Here is a 12,483-nt window from a genome sequence, read left to right as displayed (position 1 = left end):
ATTCATTCATTTCATTAAATTCCCATGCTAGGTGCTATTTGGGCTTCACTGGTAGCTCAGACAATAAAGAATCTGCCTGCAATGCAGGAGACGTGGGTTCAACCCCTGGGTCAGGAAGATCCCTTGGAGAAGGGAATGGCTACCCACTCCAGTATTCTTGCATGAAGAATTCCATCGACAGAGGAGCCTGGCGGGTTACAGTCCACGAGGTCACAAAGAGTAGGGCATGACTGAGCAATTAACACAAACACAGGTACTGTTCATGTGTTGGAACTTATATAATACATAAGTCCTTCAGGGAACTTATAGTTTTGTCAAGAAGAGGAAGTAGTAAATAAACATAAATATTATATAACACAGACACTCCACAGTATTTGTTGTAGAGCCACAGAAACTATACCTAATCAAGACTGGGCTCCCATCAGACAGCCAAAGAACACTTCTAAAGAGCATATCTGAGTTGATAGTCATTCACACAACTATTGAGATAATTAACTGACATTATTGTTTAAGTGCATTTAGTGAGGGAGGTTACCAAAAAACAAAGTATTGTTAGGAACCGCCCATCCTGGCCAGACACCATAGTAACCATTTGCATGAGTGATTTTGTGACAGGAGGTCCTAGTAAGGAACATGGAACTAATAAGCCACCACCAACCAGAGGAGTTTGGGAAAAGTCAAAAGGGGATACCACATGTCAGACCACCTCCCAGAATCCTCACTGGCATCCATCTTGGCTGAGCAATGTGTGCGCCACCAGGAAGGACTCAGAGTGATTGGCCAAAGACAACCTGGAAACTAATTCCATCACCATAAAACCCGAGACTATGAGCTACGTAGCAGAACGGTTCTCCCAGATTCCCTTTCCCTATTGCTCTCCACCCGGATGCCCTTTCCAATAAAATCTTCTTTGTCAGCATGTGTGTCTCCTCGGACAATTCTTTTCCGTGTGTTAGACAAGAGCCCACTCTAGGGCCCTGGAAGAGGTCCTCCTTCCTGCAACAATATAAGAAGCCCATGGCCAGGAAGAGTCCTTAGTAACTTGAGTTTCAGAAACCTCATTTTATAATTGAAGAAACTAAGTCTTAGGGAAGATTGTTGTTTTTGCTAATTCATGTCTGATTCTTTTTGACCCCATGGACTGCAGCACACCAAGCTTTCCTGTCCTTCACTCTATCCTGTAGTTTGCTCAAGAACTCATCATCATTCAATGATGCTATCCAACCATCTCATTCTGTCGTCCCCTTCTGCCCTCAGTCTTTCCCAGAATCAGGGTCTTAATGCTCTTGCCCAGAACACACAGCAAGTCAGTGACAAACTCTGCACTTCAGTTCTTACTTCCAAATTTACAATCCAATGGTTCTCTCTCAATAATTGCATGAGATTGCTTAGCTCTTAGACAGTTGCGATTAAGCATCAAATGAATGGTACAGAAAAGAATGCACCAAATGGTCAGAAGTGGAGGTTGACCGTCCTTACTGATGGTGTAGGGCAGCATGAGTGTTTAGATGCCATAAAATTGTTGATGAATGGTCACTAGAAATACTACTGCTTCACTAATACACAAACATGAGATTAGATGTATTAGAGTGATAGGGTTTTTAAAAATATTTTATTTATTTTTATTTATTTGGCTGTGCTGGGTCTTAGTTCCTTCTCTTGGGATCTTCGATCTTTGTTGGGGCAGGCAAGTTCTTTAGTGGCAGCATGGAGACTCTCAGTTATAGCATGTGAGATCTAGTTCCCTGACCAGGGGTGGAACCCGGGCCCCTGCACTGGGAGTGTGGAATCTTAGACACTGAACCACCAGGAAAGTCACCTTTAAAAGTAGTTTTATTAGTTTTTCTTAACCTTTCATTGTCTCTCCAATAATTCATTCAATACTAACATGGTATCATTATGGGCCACACATACTGAGGAAGATAAATACCTTTGGACAATATTTTACCAAACAAGTTGTTGAGCTGTGTTGTCTATAGCCAGTCTTCAAAAACAAAAAAGGCAAGACTTTCTCCATTCTCCCCTCTCCCTTACCCTTTCTAGCAGTTTTTATTATGTAGATTGGCTCAGTCTCTTGGCTAAATTTAAATTCTTTTCTCCAGAGTATCTTTCTACCTCCTATTCCCCATTCTTAATCTGCATTGTAAGAATCCAACGAACAGCTCTGAGTAACTGCTGCTGCTGCTGCTGCTAAGTCGCTTCAGTCATGTCCGACGCTGTGTGACCCCATAGACGGTAGCCCACCAGGCTCCCCCGTCCCTGGGATTCTCTAGGCAAGAACACTGGAGTGGGTTGCCATTTCCTTCTCCAGTGTATGAAAGGGAAAAGTGAAAGTGAAGTCGCTCAGTCGTGTCCGACTCTTAGCGACCCCATGGACTGTAGCCTACCAGGCTCCTCCATCCATGGGATTTTCCAGGCACAAGTACTGGAGTGGGGTGCCATTGCCTTCTCCACTGAGTAACTGCATAACTCTTCAAATTGAGAGGAGTGGGTGAATGTCAGAAACCATGAGCACTCACATTAATCATTTTTTGTCTTTTTATAATTTAAGATTCTAATGCAGTCTGAAAATTCAGCCTATAAAAGAGCAAGTCACAGGGTCGGAGTATCGACATGCAGCTCTTGACTTCTAGAAGCCAGCCTTTGGGGCAGGTTTGCGGAAATGATACCAAATTTTGCAGATGAGTGGCTTGTTCCTGTGCATTCAGTAAGACAGCTGTTTAAAATCATCTTGCAGTGACTCAAAAACTGTCACTAAAGGAATGTCTGTGATGTGATGTGACTATAAGAGTGAAGAACAACAACAAAAAACCTCAGTTCTCCTGTCACTTGACATCAATACACATTATAAAAGGAACCATTTTCAATGACAAAGCTAGAATGCGATTGTCATATTTCAATATGGAGATTAAGGAGTTATCAAACACATTTTCTACCTAATTCTTAGTTTCATCAATTCAGTCTTAAATAAAGCCCTTCAAAACTGGAAATAATATGAATAATGAGACAAGTACTGTATTTAACCCTCAAACATGTTGTAAGGGAAGAGAATTACTCCTTATTTTACAAATGAGGGGAAGCCTAATGATATGGCTTGTCTCATATCACATATATAGAAAGTAATTTGTAAATTAAACCTAGATACTGTTTTGACACCAGCTTCCCCACTCTTTGAAGAATCTTTGCTGCTTTGTACAGTCTCAGTAGTGATATCTTTGAATAAAAAGACACATGTTGGATTTCCCTGGTGATCCAGTAACTAAGACTCCAGGCTCCCAATGCAGAGGGCCCAGGTTTGATTCTTGGCCAGGAAACTAGATCTCGCTTGCCACAACTAAGAGTTCGTATGCTGCAACTTAACATCCCACAGGCCTCAAGCCTCAACGAAGATCAAAGATCCCATGTAATACAACTAAGACCTGGCACAGCCAAATGAATAAAAATAAATATTTTTTTAAAAGACATGTATAATCAAAAAGTCCTCTGAAACTGGTTCATGAAATAAACCACATTATTGTTTATGGATACTAGCAATGGATTTAAAGAATCTTCTCTTTTAAAGACCTATGGGAACAGATCAGCTATGTGATTTGGAGTCAATCAATTACCACTGTGCCAAATTCTATTGTAAGAAGTGTATAATTTCAAGTAACACTAGTTTTCAGTACATTCTGATGATTGACTTAGAATTCCATATAGCCAGAAAATACATACAGGCAAGCACTATGCTAAGAATTTTTTTATGTATCCTTTTTCAGCTGAGCCCTGCAACAGCCTTGTAAAGAAGATAATTATGACATTTATGGGTAAGGAAATTGTGAGGTATGAAATAACTTTGCCAGGTTCACAGGTTATGAAGTTTCAGAGTGACACATAAGATTTAAGTCTATCAAACTCTGAAATCTATGCTCTTAAACACTGTGCTATAAAGGGGAAAACCAATTTAACCATTCAGGACAATCCCAAATCTAATTTAAACATTAAGGCCATTCCCACTCACACTTTGGCCTCTCTCAAAGGATGGAACCCCTTGACAGTTTTCCAAGTTTATGATTTGCAACCTCACTGGCCCTTAGTGTCATTATTGTAGTGTCTCCCTACAATAAAACATAAGCCTTTTACAACTTAGGGAGAAAATTTTCTCCCCAAAATGATAGGGCTAAAGAGACCAAGAAGCCACCATACTGATACAGATAGAGATTACTTCAATGTGAAAATATCTGAACATGCCTTATCTAATTAGTATGGAGCTTTAGAAGAATCACCTGCAACAGACCTCATTTGTACGGAGGTCTCCAATCAAAGGGGCACTGACCTTGAGCACTGAGACATTTCCAAATAATTGTATAAACAACTTTCATCGGAACCTTCTATCCTCTGAAGCTCTAAACCAAATCCCCTGTTGTATTAAGCCAGTATGTAAACCTTTCCCCACAGCTATTCCAGGAGTTAGTTTCTATGTAGGTTATTCCTATATGTGTAATAAAATTTCCCCCTGTTTACCTACTGTCAGTTAATTTATAGGTCTCCTTCCACCTCCAACAATCGGACCTAAGTTGGTAGAGGAGTTTTTCCTCCCATAAGCCTTCACAGTAAGTTCATTAAAAAAAAAAAATTAAAACTAATAAACAGGGAGAGATAATGTTGGAATAAAGGACAGTAGTTTAAATGGATGCATGTAGTTTTATATGTATCACTTGTCCTTATTTTACTCATTTTCTGCCCTCCTGTGATAACTTAGAGACAAGAGTCTTTTTGGATTGGCCTTAGAGAATAATTTCCTTAGTTAATTTCGTTTCCCCGGAGTGGTTTGTCTTTCTTCAAGTTCACTACTTCAGTGTGTTACCTTTTACTAATCAAGTTAGTAAAGAGGGAGACTGGGGCTTCCCAGAGGGCTCAGTGGTAAAGACTTCCTGCCAATACCCGAAGAGATGTGGGTTTGATCCCAGGGTGGAGAAGACCCCCTGAAGGAGGACATGGCAACCCGCTCCAGTATTCTGCCTGAAAAATCCCATGGACAGAGGAACCTGGTGTGCTACAGTCCAGAATTCACAGAGTCAGACAAGACTGAGCGACTGAGCACAAAGAGGGAGACTAGTCAAGAGGGAGATCTCAGAACTCCAGGCTGCCCCTCCCTAAATACAGGAAACCTTTTCTTTAGGGCTGCTGATACTTTGTACTGCTCTGTGACTTCAGTTCCTTTATTTTCTAAGCAGGCTTTCTATAGTAATACAGGTTTTTACTGCTGATCACTACAATAGGAAAAATAAACCAAAGCTACAGACATAGATAAGACAAAGACTTAATAGCTAGTCTTTGCATTTTTGATGTCCAGAAAGAGACAATTGCTCAAAGTCTCAGAGCTTCAAATGACCCTTTTCCTTAGAAATTATCCTGTCTACTAGAAAACGCAAAAATGACACATGTGGTGTTGATCTCTTAGTTTTCGAAATTCGGTGAGTTTGGTATTATTCCAGAAGAGGAGGTGAAGCTCACAGGGTAACTACCCAAAGGTAAGGTGGAGATGGAATCTGAATTCAGGCTTTTTTGACCTCAGAGCTCATGATCTTTCCCCTGTATTTCATGCCAATTGTTGTTCAGTAGCTCAGTCGTGTCTGACTCTGTGACCCCATTGACTGCAGCATGCCAGGCTTCCTTGTTCTTCACCATCTCCTGGAGCTTTCTCAAACTCATGTCCATTGAGTCAGTGATGCCATCCAGCCATCTTGTCTGCTGTCGTCCCTTTCTCCTGCCTTCAATCTTTCCCATGCCAACATAGCTAAAGAAACTTTACAAGGTTCTTAAAGAAATCCAACCGTGATCTAAAGAATCTTGACTATAGTTTTCTCATTTCATTTCAGAAGTTTAATTTCTTAAGACCTTCCAGTTTATCTGTTCCTACACTATCCTTCCCCTATTTTTCAGAGTTGTCAGGAAAAGGGAGAGGAATGTCAGCAAAGGCTCTCTAAAGAAAGTGAGGTCTCAGTGAAATCTAAAGGATTAATACGAATTACTTAGTAGGGAGAGGTAGCATGGACAACAATGAATGTGCCAAAGTACAAGTCTAGAACTGAAACAATTTCACTGTATGATGTTTAAATGAGAATGGAAGGTGAAATGAAAGTGTTAGTCACTTGTGTCCGACTCTTTGCAACCCCATGAACTATGAGGCTCTTCTGTCTATGGAATTCTCCAGGCAAGAGAAGATACTGGAGTGGATTGCCATTCCCTTCTCCAGGGAATCTTCCCAACCCAGGGATCAAACCCAGGTTTCCTGTATTGCAGGCAGAGTCTTTACTATCTGAGCCAGAATACTAATAATTTAAACCAGAGATACAACCAGGAGCCAGATCGTGAAGGATGATCTAAGCCATCCTAAGAAGTTTGGATTTTATTCTGAGGACAATGGGGAGACACGGAAGTGTTTTAAACTGGGGAGAAACATGATCAGATTTGTGTTTAGGTAGAATACTCATTTTAGGTGGGTAAAATATTGTTTGGGATGTGTCTGGTAATGGATCAGTCAGGAGCATAAAATAAATCATCAGAAATTATTAAATTGAAGTGGAAAACTGGAGAATAGGTAGGGGATGGACATAGAGGAGGTTAGGGGAGGAAGGACAAGAGGCACAGTTTATGACAAAAATTTGCTCCTTGCTAAGTAGCTGCAACCTTGCTTCTGATTTTGGAGACAAACTTCCTTTTACAGCTACAATTGATTTTTTCCAGGTAGCCATTTCACATTTTTTTTTTTTCGAACAAATATTACTGGCTACCTTCTGTATGTTAAATGTTGTTAGTCACCCAGTCGTGCTCGACTCTTTGTGACCCCATGGACTGTAGCCCACCAGGCTCTTCTGTCCATGAGATTTTCCAGTCAGGGATACTGGAGTGGGTTGCCATTTCCTTCTCCAGGGACCTTCTGTAAGTTAGGCACTATTGTTTTTAGTCACTAAGTTGTCTGACCTTTTGCGATCCCATGGACTGTAGCCCATCAGGCTCCTCTGTCCAAGGGATTTCCCAGGCAAGAACACTAGTTCAGTTCAGTTCATTTCAGTTGTTCAGCTGTGTCTGACTCTTTGCAACCCCATGGACCGCAGCACGTCAGGCTTCCCTGTCCATCACCAACTCCCGGAGCTTGCTCAAACTCATGTTCCATCGAGTAGGTGATGCCATCCAATCATCTCATCCTCTGTTGTTCCCTTCTCCTCCTGCCCTCAATCTTTCCCAGCATCAGGGTTCCTTCCAATGAGTCAGTTCTTCGCATCAGGTGGCCAAAGTATTGGAGTTTCAGCTTCAGCATCAGTCCTTCCAACGAATATTCAGGACTGATTTCCTTTAGGATGGACTGGTTGGATCTCCTTGCAGTCCAAGGGACTCTCAAGAGTCTTCTCCAACACCACAGTTCAAAAGCATCAATTCTTCGGCTCTCAGCTTTGTTTATAGTCCAATTCTCACATCCATACGTGACTATTGGAAAAACCATAGCTTTGACTAGATGGACCTTTGTTGGCAAAGTAATGTCTCTGCTTTTTAATATGCTGTCTAGGTTGATCATAGCTTTTCTTCCAAGGAGCAAGCGTCTTTTAATTTCATGGCTGCAGTCACCATCTGCAGTGATTTTGGATACCCCCCAAACAGACTGGGTTGCTATTTCCTTCTCTAGGGGATCTTCCTGACCCAGGGATCAAACTTGCATCTCCTGCATCACAGGTGAATTCTTTACCACTGAGCCACCAGGGAAATCCCTTGGCACTCTTTTATACCTGGGTATAACAAAGTCTCGGAGAAGGCAATGGCACCCTACTCCAGTACTCTTGCCTGGAAAATCCCATGGACGGAGGAGCCTGATAGGCTATAGTCCATGGGGTCGCTAAGAGTCAGACACGACTGAGCAACTTCACTTTCACTTTTCCCTTTCATGCATTGGAGAAGGAAATGGCAACCCACTCCAGTATTCTTGCCTGGAGAATCCCAGGGACGGGGGAGCCTGGTGGGCTGCCGTCTATGGGGTTGCACAGAGTCGGACATGACTGAAGTGACTTAGCAGTAGCATAACAAAGTCTTTTCCCTCATGTCAGTTCAGTTCAGTCGCTCAGGTTGTCTAGGTTGATCATAGTTTTTCTTCCAAGGAGCAAGCATCTTTTAATTTCATGGCTGCAGTCACCATCTGCAATGATTTTGGAGCCCAAGAAAATAAAGTCTATCACTGTTTCCATTGTTTCCCCATCTATTTGCCATGAAGTGATGGAATGTGATGCCATGATCTTATGTTTTCGAATTTTGAGTTTTAAGGCAGCTTTTTCACTCTCCTCTTTCACTTTCATCAAGAGACTCTTTAGTTCTTCTTAATTTTCTTCTTTCTTCATATGTGTGGTGTCATCTGCATATCTGATATTATTGATATTTCTCCCAGCAATCTTGATTCCAGCTTGTGCTTCATCCGTATGGCGTTTCACATGATGTACTCTGCATAAAAGTTAAATAAGCCTTACTAATAAGGCCAACATTTGAGCAAAAATTTGAAGGAAGTAAGAGAGATATCCATGAATATAACAAGCAGTCCAATGGTGCTGGAGTAGAATAAATAAAGGAGAGAGTGGCAGAAGATGAAGTAAGAGAAGGGCATGGAAAGAACAGATTATGTAGAACCTTGGAGAACACCATCCTTATGAATCTTTATATTCTGCCTGAGATGGGAAGCTATTGGAGGATTTGAGGTAGAGGATGACATGATGTTTAAACTGATCACTCTAGTTGCTATGTTGAGAGCAGATTTTAATGGAACAAGCCTGAAATCTGGGAAACCAGACAGGAGGATATTGTAAGAATCCAAGTTGTTTCTGACAGGGGCTTGGACCAGGATAGCAGGTAGAAGAGATAAGACATAGTCCTTGGATATATTTTGAAGACAGAGTCGATAGGATTTCCTAACAGATAGGATATTGGATATAAGAATAAGAGAGAAGTTAAAAATTATTTCCAAGGTTTTGTCACAAGCAACAGAAAGGAAGGAGTTGCCATATACTAAAACAGGAAAGACTGGCAGGAAAAGCAGATTAGGGTAAGGACAACAGGAGTTTACTTTTGGACACATTAGGCTATTTTGATAACCAGGTGTATATGTTGACTAGACCACCGAATGTATCAAGTTCAAAAGCAAGGTACAGTCTAGACATAAAACATGGATATATCAGCATATAAATTTCTTTTAAAGTTATGAAACTAGACAAAATTACCACAAGGAAGAGAGATTGGATAGGGAAGACGTATACAAGCACAGAGTCTTGGGGGTACATAAAGATTTAGAACTATGGGTGATGAGAAATCAAGAAGATGAGAAGGAGCAAAAATGAAGTAGGAGGAGAAGAGAAAGCAAGGCATGGGAGAGGAGGAGGAGGAGAAGATGCATCCTGGAAGCCAAATGGAGAAAGTATTTTAGGGAAGAAGAAATGATTACCTGGGGCAAATGCTGCTGAATAAATAAGATGAGAGAAGAGTGACAACTGAATTCAGCAACCTGGAAGTTCAGAAGAATGGTTAGTGGAGTGGCAGGGGTGAAAGAAAATGGTAAGAAAAAAATTGGAGACAGCATATACAGACCACGTTTTGGATAAGATTTGCACAAAAGGGTGAAGAGATATGAGGGCAAGAACTGAATAGGTATTAAGTACTAGAAATAAGGTCAAAAGAAGTGTTTTGTTTTTTTTTTCAATTATGGGAAAAGTATCAGCTGGTGGCAATGATCCAAGAAAGGGGAAAAAATAATTCAGGAGAAAGAAAGGATGTTGCTGGATGATGTCTTTGAATAAGCAAGAGATGAGACCTATTGCAGAAGCCCAGAACTAGCCAAATTGCCAATATCCACTGGATCATAGAAAAACAAGAGAATTCCAGAAAAACATCTGCTTCTGCTTCATTGACTACGTTAAAGCCTTTGACTGTGTGGATCACAACAAACTGTGGAAAATTCTTAGAGAGATCCGAATACCAGACCACCTTACCTGTCTCCTGAGAAACCTGTATGCAGGCCAAGAAGCAACAGTTAGAACCGGACATGGAACAATGGACTGGTTCCAAATTGGGAAAGGTGTATGTCAAGGCTATATATTGTCACCCTACTTATTTAAGTTATATGCAGAGTCCATCATGCGAAATCCCAGGCTGGATGAAGCACAAGCTGGAGTCAAGATTGCCAGGAGAAATATCAATAACTTCAGATATGCAGATGACACCACCCTTATGGCAGAAAGCAAAGAGGAATTAAAGAGCCTCTTGATAAAGGTGAAAGAAGAAAGTGAAAAAGCTGGCTTAAAATTCAACATTCAAAAATCTAAGATCAGGGACTTCCCTGGTGGTCCAGTGGCTAAGACTCCAGGCTCCCAACTCAGGGGCCCCAAGTTCAATCCCTAGTCAGGGAACTAGATCCCACATGCTGCAACTAAGACCTGGTGCAGTCAAATAAAGAAATAAATAAATATTAAAAAAAAAACAAAAACTAAGATCATGGCATAACTGGTTCCATCACTTCATGGCAAATAGATGGGGAAACAATGAAAACAGTGATAGACTTTATTTTCTTGGGCTCCAAAATCACTGCAGATGGTGACTGCAGCCATGAAATTAAAAGATGCTTGCTCCTTGGAAGAAAAACTATGACCAACCTAGACAGCATAGTAAAAAGAAAAGACATCACTTTTCCAGCAAAGGTCCATCTAGTCAAAGCTATGGTTTTTCCAGTAGTCATGTATGGATGTGAGAGTTGGATGATAAAGAAAGCTGAGCACCAAAGAATTGATGCTTTTGAACTGTGGTGTTGGAGAAGACTCTTGAGAGGCCCTTGGACTGAAAGGAGAACAGACCAGTCAATCCTGAAGGAAATCAGTCCTGAGTATTCATTGGAAGGACTGATGCTGAAGCTCCAACACTTGGGCCACCTGATGCGAAGAGCCGACTCCTTGGAAAAGAACTTGAGGTGGGAAAGATTGAAGGCAGGCGGAGAAGGGGACAACAGAGGATGAGATGGTTTGATGGCATCGCCAACTCAATGGAAATGAGTTTGAGCAAACTCTGGAGATACTGAAGGACAGGGGAGCCTGGCATACTGCAGCCCATGGGGCTGCAAAGTGTCAGACATGACTGAGTGACTGCACAACAACAAAGAGTATAAAGAGTTCATGGTAATAGAATAGAAAGCCTATAGTAGATGGGTAGACATAATGGTTGGAGCTTAGAATGTTTTTTTAAAAAAATTATTTATTTATTTGGCTGCTCCAGGTCTTAGTTGCTGCATGTAGGATCCAGTTCCCTGACCAGGGATCAAACCTTGGCCCCCTGCATTGTGAATGTGGAGTTTTAACCACTGGACCACGACAGAAGTCCCTAGAATGTTCTTTTTGATTCTATTTTTTTTTTTCAGTGAAAGAAGAAACTGATAGTATGATTAGGGGAAGAGGTGTTCAAGATTTGAGGACAGAAGTTATAAAATAGTCTTAAAAAATACTCCACTATAAAGTAAAAATTAAATAAAAAAGTACACCCGAAACTAACGCAACATTGTAAATCAACTATACTTCAATATGAGGCTTCCCAGGTGGCGCAGTGGCAAAGAATCTGCCTGCCAATGCAGGAGACGCTGGGTCAGGAAGATCGCCCGGAGAAGGGAGTGGCAACCCACTCCAGTATTCTTGCCTGGAGAATTCCAGGGACTGAGGAGCCTGGCAGGCTACAGTCCACGGGGTCACAAAGACTCGGGACACACCTGAGCGACTGAACAACAACAATCTAGGACTTGTTCTGTGTCAAGCATTTTCATGTGTTTTACATACATACTTTTTTTCTTTTTGTTGCGCAGTTTGCGGGATCTCACTTCCCCAACCAGGGACTGAACCTGGGACAAGGTCGTGAAAGCGTGGAATCATAACTGTTAGACCACCAGGGAGCTTGCTACATACACTATCTTATTTATAAGGCCTTCTTATCCCATTTTACTGATGAGGAAGTTGAGCTTTAGAGAAATTAAGAATCTTGTCCAAGAGCAGGCATTCCAATGCAGTATTCAAATTCAAGGCTCCCTACTCTTAACTATCCTTTTCCAAGACATACCTTCTGTTAATTTTACTAGTGTACTAACTTATTGCTCTCTTTCAGGGTTTCTTGGAGCAGATTATAAGGGTCTTCTTAATACTTTTAGGTCATAAGAAACAAGAGAGGTGCTATTGCCAGTTCTAAGAGAAAAGTCTTTTAAAAATATACTTTAAAATGTATGCAATCAGCCCTCAATATCCATGGGTTCTCTATCCCCGGATTCAACGTCTATGGAACATGTTCAGAAAAAAATTTTTCATGAGGTTTCAAAAAGCAAAATCTGAATTTGCTAGTACCAGCAAAATATATGTAAATACACAGAATTTACATTGTATTAGTTATACTAGTATGAGCAATCTAGAGGTCATTTAAAGTATAGAGGAGGAAGTGCGTACG

Source organism: Giraffa tippelskirchi, chromosome 5 (genome assembly GCF_054371585.1).
Source record: "Giraffa tippelskirchi isolate mGirTip1 chromosome 5, T2T-mGirTip1v1.2.pri, whole genome shotgun sequence".
NCBI lineage: Eukaryota > Metazoa > Chordata > Mammalia > Artiodactyla > Giraffidae > Giraffa > Giraffa tippelskirchi.
This window is presented reverse-complemented; position numbering follows the sequence as displayed.